The 26,551-nt window shown below is 45.5% G+C and overlaps 1 protein-coding gene across 1 annotated transcript in view; it reads left to right on the top strand.

The window, feature by feature from the left end:
• Nucleotides 1-1,079: 1,079 nt before the first annotated feature.
• CACNA1E (calcium voltage-gated channel subunit alpha1 E) overlaps nt 1,080-26,551 on the top strand; it is a 477,487-nt gene continuing 452,015 nt past the window's right edge. The window contains exon 1 of the mRNA XM_081866509.1: nt 1,080-1,351. The gene's annotated coding sequence lies outside the window, so the exon portion shown is untranslated. The remainder of the gene's footprint in view (nt 1,352-26,551) is intronic.

The raw sequence follows: 26,551 nt of genomic DNA, 5'->3' as shown, positions 1-26,551 counted from the left end.
GGTAAATAGGAGAAGCTGGGGCATATCATGCCCTCAACCCTTCTACCTTCTGAAGAACACAACTGCTCTGTGTTGCATTGAGTTCAAACTGGAATAGATCATGCCAGAGATCAGAATCCTGGTCCTGAGAATCAGATGGCCATAGGGAGGTAATATGATGTTCCTGCTTGCTTTATCACTCCAACTGGCTGGCTGAATCTTATTTTTAAGGAAGAAAGCTGCAAGATAATGCAATGGTCCCTTGTGGCTTCTGGGTTCATCTCAAGCTGCTGTTGCCACTGCTAATGACCCATAAAACTCTTTAAGTATCCTGGGGCTATCAGGTTGCTTCATTTTGATCAAATACTTAGTATAGTTAGGAGCTTCCAAAATAAAAATAAAAAAAAGATCCAGAGGAAATGAACATTGCTCTCAGAAAATGTCCATGGAAATTTGTAGAAGCAACAAGTGTGTGTTCTCTCTGACAAACTGAGCCATAGATGTGTTACGGCTGGACACAACGTGAGCAACAAAGGGTTAGATTTAGGTTGAAAGAGCGTTTGGTTAGCCACACAGTTTTGCATTTTAGCAACATCAGATTTTGCACAGCAACTTATACCTGTACATGCCCATTATGGAGAGTTCTCCCAGAGACAGCACTTTTTCTGCCTCGAACGTCCTTTTTGCAACTTGCAGCCAAATAACAGAGGCTCAACATGACCTCTCTTCTATATATTCTTGAGAAGTCTGGTGTGATATTGGATCAGTCCACGCTCCCCCTTGCTCCCTGTCAAATTCACCCACATTCTTAACAACTCAGCTGACCTAAATTGCCAGACACATGGCTGTTTACTACTCTAATTATGCAAAATAGCATGGCACTCTCGGCAAACCCTCAATTTCACTCTCCACCTCCCCATCTCCTCTGTATGCTTTAGGTCTAGACATTTGTCTTACCATTTTTTATTCCTCTTGATTCCCTTGTTCTGCTTTGTTATTCGCCTGTCTGCCCCCTCTGGTATGTGTGTGAGTTCTCTCTCTCTCTCTCTCTCTCTCTCTCTCTCTCTCTCTCTCTCTCTCTTTTTGCTTGTCAGAAATTTCTTTTCCACCGTGTGGGCAGGAGACAGATTTTTTACTGTCTCTATTTTCATTTCCTCCCCTCTCCTCCTATTCTTTTTGCCCCTTCCCACCTCTCTTCCTTTCCCTTTTCCGCTCCTTCCCCAGTCCTCTTCTCATTATTTATTTCCCTCCACCTCTTCTCTTCCCCTCCGTCTCTCCTCCTTCCTTCGGTCTTATTTTATCTTTCTATTACAAATAATGTCTCTGGGATAATATCACAGCCTAGTTCCAGGAGCTATGCATGTTATTCAAGGTAAGAGCTTATTTTAGATCCTCTGTTTGCAATAATGGCTGTCTGGGGTAGATTGCTAGCTTACTAAAAGTAGGTAATGCCTTTTTAACCCACCCCCCTTGTTTGGCGTTCTGTGTTTTATACCTTGCAGAAGAAGGAATTCTAGAGTAGTAGCTAATCTCAGTGTAATGCTGCTGCTACCTGTTGGAGAGGAATGGCTGGCTGGTTTCCAGTTCCCCCAATTTCCCTTTGAGTGGCTACATTTTGCCTTTAATCTAAAGAATAGATTTTAATCATTGCAGAATTCCATCTCCAATCCTTTTGGCTTTCGTGTTATCATTTCTTTATGGCAATGCTAGGAACTTTGGAATTATGCCTAGGTGCTTTCTACTAATATTGATGTAGAGGTACAGCAAGCTGGTCAGAACGGGTTCTTTGCAATCCTTAGGAGTATCGTCTTCTGCTTTATACTGGCCATGTGTTTCTTGGGGCTTTACTTGACCCTGGCTTCTTTTACAGGTGGATTTTTCTTGTACTTTCACCCCCCACCCAAAGTTTGTAAGTGGAACTTTTAAAAGGAAGATGCTTTTGCTCTGGCTGGAGAAAGTTTTTATTAAGGTAGCCTTCCTACATTTGGAGGTTACTCATTCATTTAAGGTGGATCCTTTTAAGGTGAACTGCAGCTAAGAAATCCACCAGAGTCACAGGTGGACGGACGGACGGTTAACCCTTTTCAGAACTTGCAGGATGTAAGGGGAATGGTTCCTTAATTTCTTGAATTCTTATGCCTTAGTTTTTCTCCCCCCCCCCCTACCCCACAATTAAGTTAGCATCATATTGATTTGCATATTTCATCACACAGCAATTTAGTTGTTTAATTGCTGCCTCGTTAGTGTTGGAGTTGTCATCATCTGCTTTCATTCACAATTTTTTTGGACCTCCATTCACTGGGGCTCCTGGAGAGGGCTTCTTAGCCAACTCATGTCACATTCCAGCCATGTGCTTTGTAAAAGTGTTCCCATCACACCATACATGAATCATTTCTCCTTTCGTTGGGTGAATCAGTTTTCTGAAAGCTTTTTTTCTTGATCTCATCCTCTTCTCAGTACAATTAGGGATAGATTTGAGAGCACCGTTCTTTGGGACAAACGTATAAAAAGCTTTGACTACTGCAATATTCTGTAGTCACAGTAGCACAGTCATGAAATGTTTTTCATTAGAAAAAATTGACTCACTCTGGTCTTCCTCAGTAGCAGAAAATTCAAGAAGTTTATGCTGGACCCCTGGCTAGTCATGCTGGTCTCACCAGTAACCTCAGAAGACTTGCAAAGTCCCTACAATTGACCCAATATCCAATTAATATTGGATATTGGACCATTATTATTTAAATAAACTGGGATTGGCAAATTGGCTACCCATAATACATGGGGCAGTTTTTATCTGGCCCCTAGCAACTCCATTAAATTTTAATCAAGGAACGGTTGCAAGTCCCCCCCACAACCCCCCCCCCCCAATAACAGCAGCAGCAACAGGCAAACTTTTTAAAGGAACACAGATCTTGTATGTTTTAGTCTTGAATCTCTTCACTGATTTTTTTATTCTAATGCTATGCCTGAACACATGTTCTTCATAATTGTGAATTCCAAATGGGCAGATGGCACAATCTTTATTTTGGAGCCAGACCACTTCTGAGGAGTCAGGTTGCACAGCAAAATGGCAACTGACAGACCACAATCTATAATGCTCTCCTCCCAAAAGAGATGTCCAGCCTTGTTCTAAAACCTTTTGACCTGTGTTTAACCCTTTTTAAAATCAAAGCATCAAGCGCTTTTGAGCAGGAGTGGGGAACCTAGGCGCCCCAACAAAATCAGGAAAATTCTTTTGAGAATGATGTACCCAGGTAGCTTCTTAAGGCCTTGCTGATAGGTAAAGGTAAAGGGACCCCTGACCATTAGGTCCAGTCGTGACCAACTCTGGGGTTGCGGCACTCATCTCACTTTACTGGCCGAGGGAGCCAGCGTACAGCTTCCGGGTCATGTGGCCAGCCTGACTAAGCCACTTCTGGCGAACCAGAGCAGTGCATGGAAACGCCATTTACCTTCCCGCCGGAGCGGTACCTATTTATCTACTTGCACTGGTGTGCTTTCAAACTGCTAGGTTGGCAGGAGCAGGGACCGAGCAACGGGAGCTCACCCCGTTGCAGGGATTCGAACCACCAACCTTCTGATCGGCAAGCCCTAGGCTCTGTGGTTTAACTACTGCCACACAAAAGGTCTTGCTGATTTTCAGCAGGGCTGTTCAAGAGTAATAGTTATGGCAAATTCTAGTTGGAATTGGCAAATTCCTCATCCTTTCTATTCTAGTGAGAGCAGCTAGTCCTGTAGAGGACCTCAGAGATGACCAGAGACATTGGGGAGTCTAAGGTGGACAGCCCAGCAGTGTCTAATGGCCATGGCTGATCAGAGGGAGCCCATAACTGAATGACAGGGAATCTCCTTTGCATGTGAAGGTCATAGGTCCAATCCTTGGCATTTTTGTTTTTTAAAAAACCTCTGGGTGCAAGGTTGGGACTCTACCTGAGAGCTACTCTGCCACACAGTGCAGATAATAATGGGCTAGAGATAACGAATGCCAAACCTTTTGGCATCCAGATGTTGTTGGCTCCACTTGTCCTTAGCACCGACCAACATGGCCAATGGTTAGGATGATGGAAGTTGTATGTAGTGCAGCAACACCTGGAGAGCCACAGGTGCCCCACTCATGGGATAGACCAGGGGTCAGCAAACTTTTTTAGCAGGGGGCCGGTCCACTGTCCCTCAGACCTTGTGGGGGGCCATATATTTTGAAAAAAATATATGAACGAATTCCTATGCCCCACGAATAACCCAGAGATGCATTTGAAATAAAAGCACACAGTCTACTCATGTAAAAACACACTGATTCCCGGACTGTCCACAGGCCGGATGTAGAAGGCGTTTGGGCTGGTTCTGGCCCCCGGGCCTTAGTTTGCCTGCCCATGGGATAGTTAGTCAAATTCAGTAGCATCTTATGTACTGAAAGGTTTTCCACAGGACTGTTGCCAATAGCCGTTTTCAACTACCATGGCTGCTATTGCCCCCCAATACTCAACTATTTGATTCCTAAACTAGATTCAGGTTAGACTTATGTTGAACGTGCTTATCTGTGCAGTGCTTCCACGCACTCATTAGGGAAGCTGGTTTTGTTTTTTTAACCACTTCCTCTAATCAGATTGCCTTGCCTGCTGTACTAGCTTCTTAAAACTTGCCAGATCTATTCTGTCTTTTTTGGGGGTGTTGCAATTTAAGGATTATCATTTACCTTTCTACAGTATATTACTGGTGGATAATATCTACCTTTTCAAGATTGCTTTTGTTTTGATGAATTTCAGCAAAATTGTGCTGCTGCTTAAAAAACAAGTTCCCTCAATAAAGTTATTCATAGAATAAACAAGGTGCAATAAAAACAACAACCATTTTTAATTAAATTTGTAAAAAAACCTTTTACATTTTTAATTCTTCTTTTATTGAAGTCAAACAAATCAATACAATAAAAATAACAGAAGTACAAATACAAATAAAGAAGCAGCAGCGAAGAATATCCGGAAGAGACTTAAATCAGGTAAGTAGAATACTTAAGATCATTAGGAAAGCCAAATTTCACGTTGTAGCATAAAGAGGGAAGGTGCATTTTTTTGAACTGAGTTGCTATAAAGTTTCCCTCTGCAATCTGATTAAACTGAGCCAGGTAAGATTTGCATATAGCGAGGAGGAAGTCAATTAACTTTAGCAAAGAGAGCAGAACAGCAATGGCAGATTTTGGGCTGCAATCCTAAACACAATTATTAGTAAGTAAATCTCACCAAACACAGCCCACTCTGTCAGATGCATGTTTCCATGCGCAGGCACACATACCCTGAGTTCTGAGAGAAGTTGTCATTTTTAAATACAAAGCAAGGCCAAACGTTCAGTCTATGCAAGAGAGAATGTCTCTCAGGAATACGCAGAGCACAACTGAATACAGTAAATGTGACTTTGCTCACACCTACAAGTCTACCCTGAGCTGCCCGACATTTTAACTTCAGCATGTTATTTTAAAAAAGTTTTTCTATTGAGAGTCTGTATATATATTCATATATATATATGGATAGATAGGGATGCGGGTGGCGCTGTGGGTTAAACCACAGAGCCTAGGACTTGCCGACCAGGAGGTTGGCAGTTGAATCCCCGTGACGGGGTGAGCTCCCGTTGCTCAGTCCCAGCTCCTGCCAACCTAGCAGTTCAAAAGCACATCAAAGTGCAAGCAGATAAATAGGTACCGCTCCGGCGGGAAGGTAAACGGCTTTTCTGTGCGCTGCTCTGGTTTGCCAGAAGTGGTTAGTCATGCTGGCCACATGACCCGGAAGCTGTACGCTGGCTCCCTTGGCCAATAAAGTGAGATGAGCGCCACAACCCCAGAGTCGGCCACGACTGGACCTAATGGTCAGGGGTCCCTTTACCTTTACCTTATAGATAGATAGATATAGATTAGATAGATATAGATATATAGTGAATCTACTTTAGTGCCAACTTCTTAGACCTGGCAAAAGTGGGTTGCGGATCATAACACAAAAAGGCTTGGTGTTCACTGCAACCAGCTCACTGGCTACGTCTCAGGAATATGCTGCTGTAGAAACCCTTAGGCTGACATCTCCTTCTCCTGTAATCTGTTCTGTCTCCATCAATTTAGAGATTCTGATCCTCATGGCAGAATCTGACCGTGTTACCATGTGTCAATACAGCAGCCTTCTATATCCAAAGTGATATTGTTTTCCTAGACTTTTTTAATTTTAAAGTTAGCTTCTTATTTGACGTCCCTTTTCATTTCCTATTTGCTTCTGCAAGACTAACTCAGAGAAGAGTCCTTAATTAGGATGTCTTGAATTATGCTGGTGTGAATAACTGATCCCAAGATTTGGGATCTTGATATGTTTATTCTGATTCTGTAACTTTCCTGGCTTCTGTATCTTCCATTACAAAGCAGTGTTTGATGGGAAACACTGGCCATTGCTTTCCTTTTCTTCCTTCTCCCTGCTGCAGCACATTGCCCCTCTTTCTCTTGACTTATTGGAATATGGAGATCCATGTAAAATGTAGCTTTGCCCTGGGGGCACCAAGGGTTTAGCTTATCTTGCTCACACAACCTCTCCGCTTATGCCCCCATTACAATATGCATTATGTAGGCTAATTTGGCTTGGGGTACTGAGGCACATTTAGGGAGTTCCAGAATGCTGTACTAAAGTAACCAAAATTCTCAGACTATGCTATAAAATGCAGCAGCTGAAATAATTATGTAAATTGGGTATATTGGTTAATTCCATGATATGCAGCCCAAAAACTGTGTATGTTTACTTGGAAATGATTTTCACAAGAATCCTTGAGGCTCAGTCCCAAGTGTTTTTGAATGGGTTCTAACTTTTGTCAATTTCTTTGGCTTTTTTTGGTGGCAGCGACGGTGTGTGTGTGGAGTTTATATTTCTTTATTTTAAAAACCAATGAATTAGGGAAGAAGAGTTCATTCTTTGCTAAGGGTGAGTTGGTATGTGGGACAGAGAGGCAGAATTTCAGCACCATGGAGAGCAGACAAGGCTGTGTATCCAAGTCACTTATTCTTATTTTTTAAGGAGCTAGAGGCACATTCACGCCAGACAGTGTAGGGTGCATTGCCCATGTCTGAAATTTGAATGTCCACTGTATACTTGCCAGAAATTTCAAACAGCATGATCATGCACTTTCTATCCCACATTAACAATGCTCACATGCAGACAAGGCCTGTGGGGAGTCTAAAAGATATTCTAGTGTTGTATGTTCAAACGTTTCCAGCTTCTCTTATTTTCTGAGGAAGGCTTTCCCCAAATGCAAATCGTGTTAGCTCACTCATTTGTTATCAGTGGTCCAGACAATGTTATCTTCCAAAACAGTACCAAAGTTCTCATATTGCTTATTTTACTTTTTTATTTTTTAAAAAAGCTTTCTATTTTCATTTATTTATCTAAACCATTTATATACTCACAACAGTGTAGCTTTTATGGAGCATTCAACAAGCTTACGAAAGATAAATCAGTTAAAATTAACCATAAAATCAGAAAAGCTTACTGCTGAAATTTCAAAAGTCTTCACAAAATTCAACAGGGATGGGGGTCTCTCCAATACTGGGGTAGTTTGGGGCAAAGGGTTATGCACGCCCCTGTCACAATTGTTGCACCATGAGTTGAACTGTGGAGTGTGGTGCTGTGCTACTCCCTCTGACTTAATAGTTGTCGTTGCAGTTTGTGACATGAGTTCTGGGGTGGAACTCTACCTCTTGCCATTGCGTGTCCCTCTGCCATTTGTGCCCGCCAAGACAAAAAGTTGTTTCTGCAACCCCTCTGCACTTCTAGTGATGTTCTCTCACTGCCCCCCCTTAAAGATATTGCGTACATTTTCTTGGTAATAACATTTTACAGAAGTTTTGTGGGGGGGGGGAGAGATAGAATTATACATTACAGCTCACTCAAAGCACATTTTCCCCTCAAAGAATTATGGGTACCATAGTTCATTAAGGGTGGCTGGGAATTTTGGCTCTGTGAGGGGTGGACTGCATTGCCCACAATTCTTTGAGGCTGGAGGAATGTGCTTTGAATGTGCATTAAACATACAGTGTGCTTCATTCCTAGTCTCCAAGGGATGCTACCAGATTCTGTGGTCCAGATTTCTCTGTCATGGTCAACTTGTGTCAGAGTGCAGGTGGGAGCTCACACAAAGCCCAATAGTACAAAGAAAACTGACAAGTTAGGAAGAAGACGATCCCTTCACCCTGACACCTGTACTATAATGTTATTTTCCTCAAATGGAAGGATGAAAGGAATCTGCCATATACTTGAAACAAAATGTTGGTCCATCTACAAAAGCATTGCCAATGTTGACTTGCAGCAGTTCAGCAGGATTTCAGACGAGGGGCTCCCACAGTTCTAGCTGGAGATGCTGGGGTTTGAACGTGGACTATTTGCATGATAAGCAGGTGTTCTATCACTGAGCTCAGGTCTTTATTCATAAGAATTATAGAATCATAGAATCATAGAGTTGGAAGAGACCACAAGGGCCATCGAGTCCAACCCCCTGCAGAGCACTCCTGACATATGGTTGTCAAGCCTCTGCTTAAAGACCTCCAAAGAAGGAGACTCCACCACACCCCTTGGCAGCAAATTCCACTGTCGAACAGCTCTTACTGTCAGGAAGTTCTTCCTAATGTTTAGGTGGAATCTTCTTTCTTGTAGTTTGGAACCATTGCTCCGTGTCCACTTCTCTGGAGCAGCAGAAAACAACCTTTCTCCCTCCTCTATGTGACATCCTTTTATATATTTGAACATGGCTATCATATCACCCCTTAACCTCCTCTTCTCCAGGCTAAACATGCCCAGCTCCCTTAGCCGTTCCTCATAAGGCATCATTTCCAGGCCTTTAACCATTTTGGTTGCCCTCCTCTGGACACGTTCCAGTTTGTCAGTGTCCTTCTTGAACTGTGGTGCCCAGAACTGGGCACAGTACTCCAGGTGAGGTCTGACCAGAGCAGAATACAGTGGCACTATTACTTCCCTTGATCTAGATGCAATACTCCTATTGATGCAGCCAAGAATTGCATTGGCTTTTTTAGCTGCCGCATCACACTGTTGGCTCATGTCAAGTTTGTGGTCAACCAAGACTCCTAGATCCTTTTCACATGTACTGCTCTCAAGCCAGGTGTCACCCATCTTGTATTTGTGCCTCTCATTTTTTTTGCCCAAGTGCAATACACCCACAGCCCTGGCATTGGTTCACTGACTTCGTGAGAACCAGGCCCATCTTAGATGCAGTGTGCTACATTTTGCAGTGTAACTGAGCTGTTTATTTCCAAGCATTCCAAAACTGCGTATGTGTTATGGTGTTAGTCATTATTATTACTATTATTTATTTTAAAATAAATACCTCAAAACAGTCCAGTTGCATCTGTTAAAGGAGACCAATTGCCAACAGAATGCTCATTTTGCAGGGTGTAAGATAAACTGAAAAGATTTTAAAAGTAGAACTGGACACTTTAAATAAGGACTCCAAAATTAGATGTCTATGTGTGAGCTAGAAGCTGGAGCAAGCTGGGTACAGGGAGACATGGATATCCTGCCAGTGGATATGGTATTCCGCTATTGGAAAGGACCACTTTTTTAGTAACTCGTCAGTTGTTCTAGCATGTGCTAAAGGGCCACATGCTGTTCAATGATATGTGACATAGCAGCTTGTAATCTAGGAATTGGGCCAGCTTTAATAATTACACTATTCCTTCAGCAAATACCCCTGTATTTTGCAGTGGCATTGTCTGGCAAGAGAGAGGAAGTTTCTACCTACTGCTGAAAATATCTGTGTGATGGTTGCTGAAGAGTTTCTGTGGCTTATGTTTGCCAGGGCGGCTCTTACCTGGCATCCATTTCAGATCCCAGGTACAACTTCCAGCCTAGTGCTTCCTCCTGTGGCTAGTGTTTCTTCCCTAGACCAAAGAGCAGTTGCTCAGTCTGCAGAGCTAAACGTTCCTCAAACAATTTTACTAAGTGGTTTCATGAGAGGTGAATGTTTTGCCATGCCTTCTAAGGATGTTCCATTCAGGCAGGTCTGCACTTTGTAAACTTAGGCTGCATCCAGGGGCGGAGGAAGGGGGTGCGGTGGGGGCGGGCTGCCCCGGGTGTCACCACTGAGGGGGGGGGGTACAAAATGCCAGGAGGCACTCACTGTGGGGCCTGCAGTGTGCCTGAGCCACGCTCCTGGGAGTGACACGGTGGCTTGGGCACCCACAGGCTCCACGCTGCCCCAAACGGTCCACCCGCCACCTCCCTCCCAGCTGTAGGGCGGCTGAGCGGGAGGAGGCAGGCAGACTCCTCGGAGGCCCCACGGAGCATCCTGCCTCAGCTCACCCTGCCCCACGGGGGGCTGGCCCTGCCCCTGGGCACAGGGCACGCGTGCTGCCCCAGACGTCCAATTGGCTTGCTCCGCCACTGGCTGCATCCAGACAGCATTTTATTCAGTTTTCCTGGTGTTTCCTTACCAGATAATCCTCATTTCATCTTATCTTTCACATGATGTAAAATGCAATTCTGGAAATATAGCGGAAGTTTAGCAGTCATTTCTGTGTTCATTGCTTCTATATAAAAAAAAATCTCCTTGACCTAAGGGGTAGAAGAAGCAGTGAATTTCAGAGGGAGCTTTGTCCCACATATTAGACTTCTGAAAGAAAAACATGGATGTATGCATGCACGTATATGAAGGAATGAATGAAACAGCTAAAAGAAGTAGCAAAACTCCTAATGACAAGGCATAAAATATACCTGTTGAAAAACAATACTTAAAAAATTGCCACAAAAATCAGTCTCAAGGCAGGAAAAAAAAACCTCCCACCCAACAACAGGGTGAACACAAGCTGATGCCAGATAAGATGACAACCAGAACAATTTCCAGTTCCGAACAACTGGGAGAATAAAGCCTTCTTCACTTGGTGCTATATAGATGACAATGTCATGAGCCTCCCAGGGGAGAATGATCTACAAATTGGAGGTGTGGGGCTTTCCAATGGAAAGACCCCTTCTCTTGTCACCACCCTTCTTTACTTCTCTTGGAAGAAGCACCCACAGAAGGGCCTCCAATGATGAGGGTCAGGCCAACTGAAAGGTGGTCTGAAAGGTATCATAGCCCAGAGTCAAATAAAACTCTGTATTGGTCAAAACCAGCACTCTGGATTGGCAGTGAGAGAAATGAAACATAAGTCTGGGATACATGGATGGAGCATTCTGACAGAGGGCTGGGAGTAGAGGAGGTCCAGATAGCCCTTAACAGAATAATGACACCCCATTGCCAATGTCTGGATTGATTTGCCCTTCTGTTTTCAGTCTTGCTCACCTTGCAGAGCTTTGTGGTGGAAAAAAATTGGAGCCCAGGACCTGAACTGAATACTGCCCAGTGGGAGGGCATCAATATCTTATTCAATATAAATATAACTCTTATATTGATATTGACTTGCAACGTCTCTCAACACCCCACACCCCCGCTTGAAGGTTGAGTCAATGCAGCCCACCCACTTAAATCCCATACTATGACTCAGAAACTTTTCATACAGGGGTGTGAATCACTCACTCACTCACTCAAAGAGACACTGATGACTTTTTAGTGACAGCTGAAATGTTATTTTTTTAAAGCCACACATTTTTTTTAAAGCTACCCTTCCCCTTTCTCTCAGAGCCCTATCTCTGTTTTGTACTTAAAGCAAACAGAAAACTTGGGGAAGGGGGGGACAGCATCTCCCCAAGGAGCATAACATGAGAGCAGTGCTGTAATGAATGCTGTCTTGTGCTCATAACGTCAAGAGCTTCTTCTCTTGGGCTTGAGTGTCGTAAGGCTAAATTTGATGTTAGCTGGTTACATTATGGCAAACCTTTTACTCTGCAGGGAAGAAAAGAAATTGGGAATTAGAGCTGGTTTATGCTAAGTGACATAACAGAATGGCTGCTAAGGATCACCTTGGGGTAAGGGTAGTAGTTGTTAGATTCAATTCTGGACAGGATGTAACAGGAAAAGGGAGAAACAGACATAAGATAGGTCTTGTTTTATCAAACCAAAGGTGATCTGATCTAACAGGGCCGGCCCTACCATTCGGCAGAAAATACTGAGGAGCAAGGAGCCTTGGTGAGGTGCTGAAGGACAGAGCTATCTGTGTGGTAGAGCCTGTTTGGCGTCCCTCTAAAATAGCCTGCTGCCCTCAACTGCAGTGGACTATGTTGTCCTGTTGCCATGGTCTTCTGCCAATCCAATTGGCTTTTGTATGTGGAATTGGTGATGTTGGGTGGCACCATCTTTGCCCTTGCCTCAGGCGGCAAAATGTTTTGGGCCAGGTTGGTCTGGAAAGCTTTTGAGCAGCATACAAAGGGAAAAGCCCTCCTTCTCCACACCCCCAGCATCCAAGTATCCAATCCTCTGAATATGGAGAATCCATTGAGCTGTGAGGTCCGCCCTCCAGGGAATTGTCCCCCCCCCCTTTTAAAGGCCGTTTAAATGAGTGGCCTCCAACCTGCCTTTTGGCAGTGAATTCCACAGGTGAATTTATTCTTTACAAGTTTACAGATATGCATCTGGTAGTACATAAGTTCAGACATTTGGAGAGAGGAAGCGAATATATGCAGCAAATAAACTGGGAGCAAGTCCTCTCATTGTAGTGTTTCTTGCACTGGCAGAAGAAGCTACCCCCATCAAAATTCCCTCCTGTGCATTAAAAGCATAGGAGGACTCTTGTCCAGGTGCAGGTTAATTCTGTGTCCAGGGAGGCTGTCTACCAGCTCCATCTGGTATGCAGGCTGAGACCCTACCTGCCCACAGACTGTCTCACCGGAGTGGTGCATGCTCTAGTTAACTCCCGCTTGGACAACAGCTATGCGCTCTATGTGGGGCTACCTTTGAAGGTACCCCGGAAACTGCAACTAATCCAGAATGCGGCAGCTAGTCTGGTGACTGGGGGCGGCCGCCGAGACCACATAACACCGGTCCTGAGAGATCTGCATTGGCTCCCAGTACATTTCCGAGCACAATTCAAAGTGTTGGTGCTGGCCTTTAAAGCCCTAAACTGCCTCGGTCCTGTATACCTGAAGGAGCGTCTCCACCCCCATCGTTCAGCCTGGACACTGAGATCCAGCGCTGAGGGCCTTTTGGCGGTTCCCTCATTGTGGGAAGTGAGGTTACAGGGAACCAGACAGAGGGCCTTCTCGGTAGTGGCGCCCGCCCTGTGGAACGCCCTACCTTCAGATGTGAAGGAAATAAGCAGCTATCTTCTTTTTAAAAGACATCTGAAGGCAGCCCTGTTTAGGGAAGTTTTTAATATTTAATGCTGTATTGTTTTTAACACTTGATTGGAAGCTGTCCAGAGTGGCTGGGGAAACTCAGCCAGATGGGCGGGGTATAAATAATAAATTATTATTATTATTATTATTATTATTATGGTGACGCCTACAAATCTAGAAGATTTCAGTGAGACTTGCAGGAAGACAGAGAGATGTCACTGAGCAGCAGACTTTGACACTTTAACACCACACCGTTTTAACTGTCTAATGTTGTGATTGCTTTGCGCCGGTGAACTCTCGCCTTCCCATCCCTGCAAAGGCACAATTTTTATTTTGCCAATTTTTATTTCTTTAAAAGACCTTGCACCTGGAAGGATGCTCATTGTACCCGAGAGATTTCAGTTTACATACTAAATTTGGTACCATTCAAAAAGATGCTTTCTTGGCACGAGAAGATCTCTGAGCATCGCCAAAGTGTGTGGGAAGAACATTTTCAGACGCAGGGTTTCTCTGACTTGGCACAAGCTGTAGCCACAAGCCACGTAGGGACTGGCACTGATCACCACAAGTTCAAACAACAGGCTGAGAAGCTGGACTTTTCTTATGAACCAAGAGCTAGCACAATATAGTGGCTTAGGCTGCAGTCCGAACCCCACTTGCCTGGCAGTAAGCCCCATTGAATTCAATGGGACTTACTTTTATTAAAAAGACACATATTGCTTTTCTTTGTAAAGCTTAAACAGCAACACACAAATCCTCCACTCCTCAAAAACTATGATGCAATGCAGAATATAGCCATGTTATGGAACATAACTAAGGAAAGTACAAAATCCAGGTTACCCGGTAAAAGAAAAGAAAAATAGCTCAGTATCAGAAGCCAAACCAGGCAAAATATTTTATGCCATAGGAAGCCCACTGTTGCATGGCTTGTTCATGTGCGTAATGCACCATTCTGCCGTAAGTTTATCCATGTTATATATCTTCTTGCCATTTTTTGCTTATTTGTCAGTTTTCATTTAAAGCAGTCTGCTGCACCTTTTGGTACCATATCATAAAAGTTGCCCCTTCCAATCCCTTCCAAAATATCCAGTTAATGACTTAAAGTGAACATTCAAGTTTCCACCTTGAAATACATTCGTCTTTTGTGGACCTTGGCCAGTAATTTCAATGGGACTTACTTCTGAGTAGACATGGTTAGGATAGTGTGGTAAGAATGTGAACTGGGAAAGTGACTGATTTCAAATCTCAACCTTGAACCTTAGTCTTAAGCAAGCCACCCTTTCTCTACAATATGGAGGTGATGGCAGTAGCTTATTGTACAGGGTTGTTGTAAGAGTTAATGAGTGATTTTGAAGTGCTTTGAGCACTCTAAAGTACCATGTAAATGCAAAATTTCAGGTAACCCCATGCTACTTTTTTGTGGCATTAGTTCTGGGATTGGCACATATTCATCTGGCCTCTGTTGCTGTGCCTTTAACGGCAGATACCAGCAGGTGACAAATGCTTAGTCTCTGTGCCGTTGACAGCTTCACCTGCAGAGTTCTGCACATATCAAGCCACTCTTGAAAGCAGAAGAACAGGCCAGACTGTTTCCTGCGCTTTTAGTTCAAGCACTAAATCTGCTGCTCAGAAGCTCACAGTTTCTAAGTGTGCAGCTTCCGTTATTACTTATCCATGACTAATCTAGATGGCTAACCAAAGAGTCCTTATTTTGAGTCCGTCTATGCTAGTAGCAATTATTGCATTCTCTAGCAATGACTTCCATAATCAAATTATGCATTGCATGAATAAGTACTTCCTTTTGTTTCTCTGGAGCCCACTTGCCAATCACATTCATTAGATGACTTGGAGGTCTAGCAGAGAAAGAGAGAGAGAGAGAGAGAGTTGAATTTTTCCTGTGCACACTGTTCATATTTTAGAGGGAAATTAGATCTAAGAAGCATGAATGTGAAATTCGGATTGTTATTTTTGTTGCTTGCATTTTCTTCTGCTGAATCTCATCGGCTCTTCCCTCACCAAGTTGATCCGCTTTGGAAGGATCCTTTTAACGCTTGTCACAACCTGCTTGGCATTGTGGCTGGAGAGGTAGCATGTGCGCATAATGAATATTGGTAACCTATACAGCCTCTTAAGAAGCAAAGACATAACCTTGCTGACAAAGGTCCGTATAGTTAAAGCTATGGTTTTCCCAGTATTGATGAATGGAAGTGAGAGCTGGACCATAAAGAAGGCTGACCGCCAAAGAATTAATGCTTTTGAATTACAGTGGTACCTCGGGATGCGAATGGGATCCGTTCCGAACCCCATTTGCATCCTGAACAGAACGTAAGACATGACAGCGCATCTGCATGGGTCGTGTTTCACCGCTTCCGCACACGCGCGAGTGGCGAAACCCGGAGGTAACACGCTCCATTACTTCCGGGTCACTGTGGAGCGCAACCCAAAAATACTTATCCTGAAGCATATTTATTCCGAAGTATGACTGTATGGTGCTGGAGGAGACTCTTGAGAGTCCCATGGACTGCAAGAAGATCAAACCTCTCCATTCTGAAGGAAATCAGCCCTGAGTGCTCACTGGAAGGACAGATCCTGAAGCTGAGGCTCCAATACTTTGGCCACCTCATGAGAAGAGAAGACTCCCTGGAAAAGACCCTGATGTTGGGGAAGATGGAGGGCACAAGGAGAAGGGGACGACAGAGATGGTTGGACAGTGTTCTCGAAGCTACCAGCATGAGTCTGACCAAACTGCAGGGAGGCAGTGGAAGACAGGAGTGCCTGGCGTGCTCTGGTCCATGGGGTCACAAAGAGTCAGACACGACTAAGAAGAGAAGAAGAAGAGTTTGGATTTGATATCCCGCTTTATCACTACCCGAAGGAGTCTCAGAGCGGCTAACATTCTCCTTTCCCTTCCTCCCCCACAACAAACACTCTGTGAGGTAAGTGGGGCTGAGAAACTTCGGAGAAGTGTGACTGGCCCAAGGTCACCCAGCAGCTGCATGGGGAGGAGCGGGGAAGCGAACCCGGTTCACCAGTTTACGAGTCCACCGCCCTTAACCACTACACCACACTGACTAAACAACTAAACAACAACAGCAAGAACCCACTATCTGCAGCAAAGAGCAGGAAAAGGTCTTGTCTCTTGCAAAGCGCCCTGGAAGGAGCATCTCTGCACAAGAGACAATGTCCCCAGACAAAAGCCATCTTGCTGATCAAGTGGAACGCTCCCCTCCTGCCAGTCCGGGGCTGCCAAAATGCTCTTGATTGCTCTTTTTAACCCCCCCCTCCCTTCAGGTTTGCTGCCACACCAGATGGTGACAGTCAGCTGCTCAGCTGGTGGCTGGAGCACTCTGTTCTCCTCTGCTCTGAGCCTGCCTCCTGGGACCGGACGTAAGTGGGTTTCACAAGGAGAAGAGGCTTGTTAATTAACTGCCTATCTCCCCACCCCACTCCTTCGTACTGTGCTTGATTCCAGAGACTCCAGTGGCAGGAGGGGAGGGAGCAAGCGAGCTTGGAGGGGGTGCGCTGGCTCGATGCTGTGCTGATTGCACCCCCAGCTGTGCCCCTGTCAGGTTGGGTTGGATTGCAGGATGAGGCTCTGGGCTGTGCTAGGGCTGGCCTCTTGCCTTCCAATCACGCTGTTTTCTCTCTGTTGGGAAGAGGAGTCACTCTGGCAATTAAGCCAGATGAACCCACGCGGCTCCGGTTTCCAAGGCCCCTGCTCACAATCTAGTGCAAAGAGAAGACACTCTGCACTGCGGTGTTAGGAGAATTTTAAGGTCTCAAATATAGAATGAATATTCATAAAAGCACACATATCTAAATATATATAAACCATGTGCCTGAAATAGTGCAGGAGAACGATCCTGAAGCCATTTTGACTCTCCCAATGACCTCAAGTATTCCTCTGCAGTAAGGAAGGCAAATGGGGAAAGCCTTCCCACTGTCTTTTCGCTTACAAATCCTGTCTTCAGGGCGTATTTGTGTATGAATAGGGTGAGCCTGTGACCTGGATTCAAGCAATACTAACAGCACAAAATAATGGCCAGGCTGCCCAGGTAATGCAATCAGTGACCATTTTCAGGTATCCTGGCAGATAGAATTTCTGCTGTAGACCCACCTCCTATGATGTATGGATGTATTGGGGGTGGTGGTCTTTGGCTAAGGGGGTTGGGCAATGTCCAAAGTCTTTAAAGGTTCTTGCACACTTTTGTTCAGGGTCTCTCCCTCCTTGAAAGGAGGGGAGAGAACTCTGTTGCGACAGAAACAGAAAGATGTGCCTTGCTTTCCACTGGATCCTGCCTCCATCCATTCTTCTCTGACCAAACATGGACTTAGGGGACTCAGAGCCCCATGGGGAGTTGGGCAGCAAAAGCCAAACCCCAATTTTTACATCAGCGGTCATGGAGCTGCTAGGCATAATATGTTTGTTTGTGGAAACACATGTGCGATATAGAGGCCTCAAACTAGGCGATAAATAAGTTGGAGTTCTTGTTATTAAATATACCAAGAAAAAAAGCACACCAAGAACTCAGGCCAATGTAAGTTTCAATAGCGGGAGTAGTCAAACTAGGCGATACACATCATACAATACAAAGCAGGTTGAAATATAGATCACAAATACAACTTAGAGAAGAGGAGCGGGGTCAAGACATTTTCCTGGGTGGTTTTTCCAGGGTAAAGATAAAGAGACCCCTGACCAGTAGGTCCAGTCATGACCGACTCTGGGGTTGCGACGCTCATCTCGCTTTATTGGCGAGGGAGCCAGCGTACAGCTTCCAGGTCATGTAGCCAGCATGACTAAGCCGCTTCTGGCGAACCAGAGCAGCGCACGGAAACGCCGTTTCCCTTCCCGCCAGAGCAGTACCTATTCATCTACTTGCACTTTGACATGCTTTCGAACTACTAGGTTGGCAGGAGCAGGGACCGAGCAACGGGAGCTCACTCCATCGCGGGGATTCGAACTGCTAACCTTCTGATCGGCAAGTCCTAGGCTCTGTGGTTTAACCCACAGCGCCACCCGCGTCCTTCTTGCTAAATGCTCCCTGAGGAAAGCATATGAGGAGGATTACTAAGAAAACAGAGAGGGGATATGAAAGAGTTCATTGAATAGCGTTATGGATCGTGTAAACAGATGCAGAGTAGGATGGAGTCCCTGCCTCAACAAGAACAACGACCATCCCTGTCATTGTCAGGGTTTATATAACACTTCTTGCACGCATTCCTTCGGTAGATTTTACAGCTCTGCAACGTAGGTCATTAGCTTCGACCACCCACCCCTCCATGATACTTAGTGGGCGTGAGGAGACTAGTTTATGATGCTGTCTTCGGCAAAAATTATTGTTGCTGCCCCCACCACAATCTTCTGTACGCTGGAAAAGTGGTTTGTGTTCTCTGTTCAAGGTTCCCCCCACGATTGCAGCCCTCCCTCTCCCCCCACCCTTGGTGAGTGAAGGACAGAGGAGGAGGGAGGAGTTGTGGAAGGGATAACGAAAAAGGGAAGAGGTCCTGGAGCAGAGAGTGTGTGCCTCCAGCAGCTTGCGTTTTTTTGAAAGTACAGTGGTACCTCAGGTTACAGATGCTTCAGGTTACAGACTCCGCTAACCCAGAAAGAGTACCTCAGGTTAAGAACTTTACTTCAGGATGAGAACAGAAATTGTGCGGCGGCAACAATGGGACGCTCCATTAGCTAAAGTGGTGTTTCAGGTTAAGAACAGTTTTAGGTTAAGAACAGACCTCCGGAACAAATTAAGTTCTTAAGGTACCACTGTAGATTGGTGACTCTTAAATCCTGGTACCTCCTGTATCAACTCTTGTGAAATTTTGCCTGCTCTGCAATGTGTGTGCGTGAATGCATGTTGCATGTGCATGGTGAAGACTGTGAGGGAATAGCTGATACATAACCACACTCTTGTGGAAAAGGGATTTGGGGTAGGTATAGCTTGTATCCTGAAATACCCAATGCCGGAAAGCTGAAGGAACTGGACCCAGGGGTCAGCAAACCTTTTCAGCAAGGGGCCGGTCCACTGTCCCTCAGACCTTGTGGGGGGAGGCGGACTATATTTTGGGGGAAAAAATGAACAAATTCCTATATCGCACAAATACCCCAGAGATGCATTTTAAATAAAAGCACACATTCTACTCATGTAGAAACACACTGATTCCTGGACCATCCGCTGGCTGTATTTAGAAGGCGATTGGGCCGGATCCAGACCCCGGGCCTTAGTTTGCCTACCCATGAACTGGACTGTCCTTTGCTTTTAGTTGCTCTAATTTTGGAAGAAAAGAGCAGGGGAGATTGGGATTGTTGTGAGATTGTTTTGTTGTGAGATTGTTTTGTTAGGAGATTTTTTTGTTGTTGTGTGTGCATGCCCCTGCTGTGTGTGGGTCTTCTCAAGCAAGACCGCTCCTAGCACTGGGGTGGCTCCTTAGGGCTTCCATCGCTGCATCTCCCCCTCTTCCGTTCCTATTCCCTATAGCTGAAAAGAACCGCTAGAATAATTCGGAGGTGTCAAAACATTCCATTAGTCACAGCTGCGAGGCCTCCTGCCCAGGGAACTGCCACAGAGGTGTGTGCGTCAGGCTGAGAAACAAGCTTGGTTTGCAGGGGGAAAGAGAGGCACGTGCGCAGAGGAATGTGTGTCAAACTGCCAGTCTGATACTGAGCTCCCGTTTATCCCTATCCCCATTTTTTACCTTTGTGCTAGGTAGTTGACATCCTGAGCAAAAAAAAGAGAGAGAAAAGGCCTAGATTACTTTAGCTGGCTGTGCATGCACTAAACCAGGGGTCAGCAAACCTTTTCAGCAGGGGGCTGGTCCACTGTCCCTCAGACCTTGTGGGGGGCCAGACTATATTTTGAAAAGAAATAATGAACGAATTTCTTTGCCCCACAAATAACCCAGAGATGCATTTTAAATAAAACAACACATTCTACTCATGTAAAAACATGCTGATTCCCAGACCGTCTGCGGGCCGGATCTAGAAGGCAATTGGGCCGGATCTGGCCCCTGGGCCTTAGTTTGCCTACCCATGCACTAAACCTTTAAAGCACATTTGAAGCACATTTCCCTCCTCAAACAATTCTGAGCAGTGTGATTTCTTAAGGGTTGCTGGGGATTTGGGGCATAACTACCCTTACTTTTCTTCCACCTATCCAGGCACAGTCTGGACTTTAAAGCTCTGTGTCCAAGCACTAATTATTATTTTTTGGGCCCTCAGATAATGGAAAGAGCAGAGGAAAGGTAAATGTGGATCTCTGCAAAGGGTTCAGCTGGAGTGCCCAGAATCCTTTGAGCAGGATAAGTGTGGTTCAGATGTGTTTTGAAGTATTCGTGGAGTGACTCGCCTATGAAGAGAGGTTGCAGTGTTTGGGACTTTTCAGCTTAGAGAAAAGGCAAGCAAGAGGAGATATGATAGATGTTTATGAAGTTATAAGTGTGGCATTGAGAAAGTGGATGCATGCTCCAAAAACAAGGATTTTGCAACCTGTTCTGAAGATAACCACCTAGAATGGTACTGTGATGTGGTGGACTTGTAAAGAGGCGAAAGCGTACTGGGAAATGATATATAATGAGTTGAAGAAAATGTATAAAAATACTTTTGTTAAAAAACCGGGAGCATTTTTACTGGGAATAGTGGGGGAAGAGATACCAAAGGGAGATAAAAAATTATTTATGTATGCAGCAACTGCAGCAAGAATCCTTTTAGCCCAAAATTGGAAACAACAAGAAATACCAATGAAAGAAGAGTGGCAGGTGAAGATGATGTACTCTGTGGAATTGGCGAAGCTGACCGGAAAAAAATTGAAACCAACGTGATCAAGCTTTCCAAAAAGACTGGAGTAAATTTATACAATACTTGAAGGACCATTGTAAACAACTAACAACACTAGCAGGGTTGTAAGAAGACATGTAGTGTGTTCTTACCTTTTTATATTTATTTAATAATTGGGATATTTTGAAGGAGCGAAACAGAATGTATAAATGCCATGATATAAAGATTAACTCTGAAAACCAAGAGGCGGGAGGGAGGGAAGTCGATAAGCTCATAAGAGCAAAAAAATTTAAGTGGATAATGAGGATGTGCTTAAGTGTTATGAAAAGGAAACTCAATACAAAATATTATAAAAAAGAAGAAATAGAATGGTACAGTGGTACCTTGGGTTACCGACGCTTCAGGTTACATACGCTTCAGGTTACAGACTCCGCTAACCCAGAAATAGTGCTTCAGGTTAAGAACTTTGCTTCAGGGTAAGAACAGAAATCGGGCTCCGGCAGTGCGGTGGCAGCAGGAGGCCCCATTAGCTAAAGTGGTGCTTCAGGTTAAGAACAGTTTCAGGTTAAGAACGGACCTCCGGAATGAATTAACTACTTAACCCAAGGTACCACTGTACTGTGGATGCAGGAACTGCCAGGCAGCCGGCATGTAAGGAAGGCAAAAAGCAGAGGACCAGGAGCTCCCATCTTGAGCTGCCATGGTTTTCTCTGTGTTAGCGGTGCTGGCCATTGTTATGAGACAAACCCTTGCATACTGCCAATATTTCTTACTCCCCTCCCAGCTGACCTTCCTCGACCCCCCCATCTTATATGTGTCCTCCCCCTGCAGAGCATTTCCTGTCTGAAGAAGGGAATGTGCCCCCACCATGAAACCAACAGGACACAGCACATGCACCCCACCCCTTGTCCTGAGAAAACCCCTTTATCCCGATTCTATTTTATTTTATTCTTTGGTAGATTTACAAAAAGGAAAACACACACCAATAAATAAATTTTAGAAAGGGGCAAGAGTAGATGTGGGCATGCAAAGCATTTCCTTAAGAAAATTAAGACCCCTTGGGTCCGCTCCGCTCCTCCTTTCTTCCCACCCAGGACGGTCCTGCCCCTCAGAGCCGACGCATCATGCGAGGCAGGGCCTCAGTATTGGTGGCCTCATCCTCCTCGCTTGCTCTCCAGCAGCTGCTACAAGCTGCCCAAGGGAGGGGGGCAGCAGTGGCAGCCGTGGAGAGGCAACAGGGTGCTGCCTTGCAGCTGCCACTGCTGCCGCCGCTTGTGCTTGGAACGAGTTTTAGCTCATCTTCCTCTCTGGTACAGTGGAACATTCTGGGATCAAATCATAAGCTGGGATGGCTTTTATATCCAGGACTGTCCCCAGAAAATCAGGACACCTGGAGGGTATGCTCTGTGTTGAGTTCCAAAGGAGGCCGGTGTTAGGTTGTGGGTGAACATATCAGACAACACAGTGATTCTTCAGACAGCTCTTGTTTATTCACAGGCCAGAACAGAACTGAACTGAAGGGTTCAGCCAACCTGCTTATATAGAGCTCAACTACAAAGCAACAGTAACAACTTTCTGTAACTATCCAATCACTGAACGTCACTTTCAATTCCTTATTTGCATATGCAGACCTGAGTGAAAACTATCTACAGTATCCCCCTGCTGGCCCAGGGTGAGAACTTCAGTACATAACAGCCGGGGCAAATAATACCCTGTTTTCACACCTTTCTAGCATTTGAGGTCTGTTGAGCCGACTTCCCATGCACCAAATCTTAACTTCCAGTCATGGAAGCATTTCAACCATGTTGACATCCCCATCAGTGAATCAGACAAGCAAACAAGGAAGCCCAGGGATCTTTAGGCTTAGCTATAAATACAGCCTCCATTCTGCAAGTTCCTAGATGCTCCAGGAATGACATTTCAAATATGAGGCTTGATTAAAATGTGGAAAGCGAAAACAAAACTCTTCTAGTCCTCGCCTGGCTGCGCTTGACTCTAGCACACTCTCTGCACAAGTGCACAGTCCTCTGCATTTTGAAGGCTTGCCGTGTCCTTTAGTACACTGTTTATCTTCAGCTGTGTGTGTTAGCAAATGTCCATTTCCTAGTTGGTGTGGAAGTACATGAGCTATTTGGAGATGAATTTTGCCCCCCCCCCCCGCAAGGAAGGTATAGCAGTGCTCCCATTTAATGCTTCTTCAGTAAGCGAGGTGAAGGAGACAGTGGTGGAGGAAGGGTGCAGTGGGGGTGGTCCGCCCCGGGTGTCATCCCTGAGGGGAGAAGGAGGGATATATATTGGATAGCTGCCTGTGTGGCTTCCTTTGACGAGTGGGGTGGGGTGGAGAGAGGAAAAGGGAGAAGGCGGGATCTACATCAGATAGCTGCCCATGCAGCTTTCTTTGACGGCGCATAATAGGAGTACACTATTTATTCAAATTTTTCATCTGCCTTGATAAATTTCTGATCTTCCTTCTGCTTTGTTCTGGGTCCTCCCTTAAAGAGGGCACATATTGTGGTGAGACCTGGAAAACCGCCACCCTGTGCTGTGGGTGGGTACGATTGGTCAGCCACAAAACCCGATTGGTAGGTCCCTCGAAGCTGGGTTCAATCTGGCCAATGGGATGCACTTCAAATGGTTCAAGGGACCTGTTTATGCCCATGCACGTGACCCAGAGCGTCCTCTTTCGGCACATGCATTCAGAACACCCGCCCACCTCTCCCTGCTTTTAGGGCTTTGTGCTTGACCTTGCTATGCCGTCGTGTGTCGTCTGTCGTTGGGACAGGGACAAGGCAGGAATTTTCCCCACTTGGCTGATTGGCTGTTGCCATTTGGGTTTCGCCTGCCGCGTAGCAAATCATCATAACTTGTAAGACTCTGGTTCAGGTGATAGGGATGGGAGAACGCTCTCGCCATCCCTATGTGAAGGGTATTCCGTTAAAGGAATCTAGGGACTCGATGGTTTGGTCAACCCCTGAGAGGGGGTTGTGCCCATGCCTGAGTCCAGGGGGACATTTGGGGGGTGAAGTTAGCCTGTTCCCGGCTTTCCGTTTAGCCAGGTGTTCACCCTTGGCTGACCAATGCTGGAACCCTGGGTCAGCACTACCTGCATGGCAGGGAGCTAGTCGAACCAGAGCCTATGCAACCAGTCACTTTCTGTAATCAATGAAGTTGTGGCCTAAATTCTGCCAAAAACCAAAACCAAAATTTTGAGTCAAGTGTGAATTTATTTAGGGGGGAGGTTTCTGGGTCTGAACACGCTAAGAAGTATTTCATTCATTGGGATCCACTGCATCTTTTAATATAGCTGGATGCCAAAAGAATGCTTCTTCAGCTTTGAATCTTTGCAACAGGTGTGGAGTGAAGGGTTTGGTGGACACCTGTGGACATCTTCTTTCGGTTAGATATCATCGGTTATGCTTCATACAGCAAAGTTTATTTTTACTTCTTAAACCATTCCTACTGGTTAGGACTCCAGTAACTGAATCTGCTTCCTGTTTCGCACTCCAATCCCCCAGAGGCAGATTTGTCTGTCGACTTGTAAAATCATTTTTACTCATTGTGAGAAGGCATGATTAGATGGATAAATTATGTGTTCTGCGCTCCATGTACGTTTATGCCACTGCATCTTATATTATGATGTTTCCTAGCCATTTGGGTCCCTAGTATTAATCAGAAAGCTGATCAGGTCTTCCTTAATTGCTAAGCAAATTATTTTAAGGGCTTGGAAATCTAGGACTCTCCTAAGTTATAAAACTTGGCTCCTGGAGTTGTCAGTCTTCTAGCTGCCAATGGGGGGGGGGGGGAGGAGGAGGTTATTCAGAGGGAAAGCAATTATGTGGAAATCGAACAGCCCTTGTTGGCTTGCTTCGCACTGCAAGTATAGCTCTGCTTGGCTGTTTCCCACCCCCTAAACCCTCTTTTTCTCTTTGTCTTTTCTTCTGTACTGAAATAATAGGCAGCTAATATAGAACTGAAGAGAACCAATATTCTTTATTTGATGTTCTCTAAGTGGCTGATGTGTGTTATTTGATTTTTGTCCGTAATGTCAAGATGACTCATAAGATAGCTTGATTAAACTATTTATAACAATTTAATAAAGCTAATATGTTTAAAAGGAGGGGAGCTAGGAGCATGTCTATACTGTATATAAATGGAGAAAGCCATATACAAGAACTTATATGCCTATCACACTTTTAAACTTAAAATCCATTGCTGTATATTGTTTTAAATGCTTGTTTTGCTATTGGGATTGTAGTTCCATTTGTGTTTCTCAAGGTGGTCACTGACCGTAATAAATTTCATGTTCATGTTCATATACAAGAACCACCAAGTTCAGTCCCCTGCGTTTCTCAGGTTAGACAAAATTGGGATTGGATAGCTGCTTCAAGGGTGTAGGCTATTGTGGTGCATATAATTTTTTTTTAATAAAAAAAATAGGCGGACCCACAATCAGAGGACAATACACTTTTCATACGTTCACATGAAATGGAAAGCCATCTCCCCAAACCTCAGGACTAGAAGGCTCCAAGGAGACTACAGTTCCCTGAAAGGGCTGCTGGTGGACTGAACAGAGAACCACAGAGTTTGAGGGCCAATTGCCATATAACCCAGTGCCCCTTTGAAAGTGGAACAACTCCGTTTGGGAGGGATTGAAAGTGGGGAAGAATTGGGGGAGATGGGGTCCTTAATCCTTTGCCACCCACCACTCACCTCATGTGTGTTTGGAACCTTTTTTGTGTGTGGGGGGGGGGCGCGAGAGGACCTGGGAGGTTGTTTGGGGCCCGAAAATGGTGAGCAGGAAAAAGGGTCAGGCACTTTCCCCCCGTCTCTTCTCCAGTCCAATTCCTCCTCTCCCCAAAGGGCTTCTTTTCAATTTGAAAGGGGACGTTGGGTTACCATTACGTGCCTTTGTGTGTGATGTACTGTGTCAAAGAGCCCATAGATGCCCCCAAAGACATTTTGAAAAAGCCACTTCCGCCATTCAGAGGAGGTGGAGTCGCAGGCTTCACGGCCCCACCATGCGCACAGCGGCTGGAACCCAGCCCCCGCACAATTGCGGGGAATTCCTGGCTGCGTCACCTCCGGGCCGGCCAATCAGCTGGCTCTGGGGGTGTGGCCCTCCTTATTTAAACCAGGACGCGGCTGGGGACCTCCCTCTTTGTCACCTGCCAGCTGTTCCTGCCAGCTGTTCCTGCATGGATGTTGGCTGTGGAAGGCAACCTGAGACCAGGGCATAGGAAGGGGAGTGCTGTGGGTGCAGCCCCCTGGGTGTCATCCTTGAGGGGGGGGGGGTGACAAAATAGCACACCACGGGGGGTGGGGGTGGCACTTACCATGGTGGGCCTGGCCTGCAGCTTGCCCGAGCCACGCATCTCTCCTGGGAGTGACGTGGTGGCTCGGGGCCTGGCGCTGCCTGAAACAGCAGCGTGGGGCTTGTGTCCGCCAGGCAGACTCCATGGGCAGCTCGCCTCGCCGTCCCCCGTGCCCCCATGCATAGATTGACTTGCCTTGCCCCCGCTGCTGTGAGCAGTTAGCTGTGCCCCTGTCTGAAACCATTGACGCAGCCTAA

This window comes from Podarcis erhardii (assembly GCF_964252035.2).
Source record: "Podarcis erhardii genome assembly, chromosome: 6".
Lineage (NCBI taxonomy): Eukaryota > Metazoa > Chordata > Lepidosauria > Squamata > Lacertidae > Podarcis > Podarcis erhardii.
This window is presented reverse-complemented; position numbering and strand designations above follow the sequence as displayed.